Here is a 786-nt window from a genome sequence, read left to right on the forward strand (position 1 = left end):
TTTGTGCAGGTCACTAAACCAGGACGCAGGCAAACTGTCTGGCCATCATCACAAGAGACAACATGGTAACAACATGACCGCCTACATGGATACTATTACAACATGCTGGTCGTTTTATATACTGACTTACTTATCATTATTATATATATATATATTTTTTTTTTGCTATGAGGAAAGTTTGACTAAATGTACGATCAAGTGTTGTATCAATATTACGACAGAGTATACTAAAGAAGAGTGTCCCCATGCATCTAAATCCTCTGACTATCCGTACTAGTTTCTCGCTAGGATCAAGGCTCGGCTCTTGCTAGAAACATCCTAGAATCTGCTAACATGTGACTAGCTTCTCGCACTAGACCTTGGCTTCAGGTTGCTAGTTCAGACGTCTCATGCCAGCACATGATATTATCTCACTTTTTGTTCATCTTCTATGGATATAACCACTATTCTCTATGATGGAGTGGGTGGCTAACACGCTATGATGGAGGACTACAGCAGGACGACTGAGGCACACAGGTGCCGCCCGTGTGGGAGGGCCACGCCGAGGCCCCGAGGGAACTTCTGCCGGCGCTGCGGAGGAGGTCCCTCGGGGTGCCCCGCGGGCGGCCTCTGCACGGAGCGCACTTCAAGCAGTTACAGTTTTTGACATCCAGAGAACACAGTTATGTACACAAGATGGCAGAGAAAAGTCTTCTGATGGAACAGTCTGTTGATAGTGGAAGCGAGGAGACTGGTGGAGAGTAGCGTTCCACCTTATTAACGAGTACATAAGAGAAAATGAGAGGA

The 786-nt window shown here is 46.3% G+C and overlaps 1 protein-coding gene across 1 annotated transcript in view; it reads right to left on the bottom strand.

The window, feature by feature from the left end:
- Positions 1-786, bottom strand: part of LOC119591519 (sodium channel protein para-like) — a gene marked incomplete in the record, with an annotated part of 263,120 nt that overhangs the window by 106,587 nt on the left and 155,747 nt on the right.

Source organism: Penaeus monodon, chromosome 28, assembly GCF_015228065.2.
Source record: "Penaeus monodon isolate SGIC_2016 chromosome 28, NSTDA_Pmon_1, whole genome shotgun sequence".
Lineage (NCBI taxonomy): Eukaryota > Metazoa > Arthropoda > Malacostraca > Decapoda > Penaeidae > Penaeus > Penaeus monodon.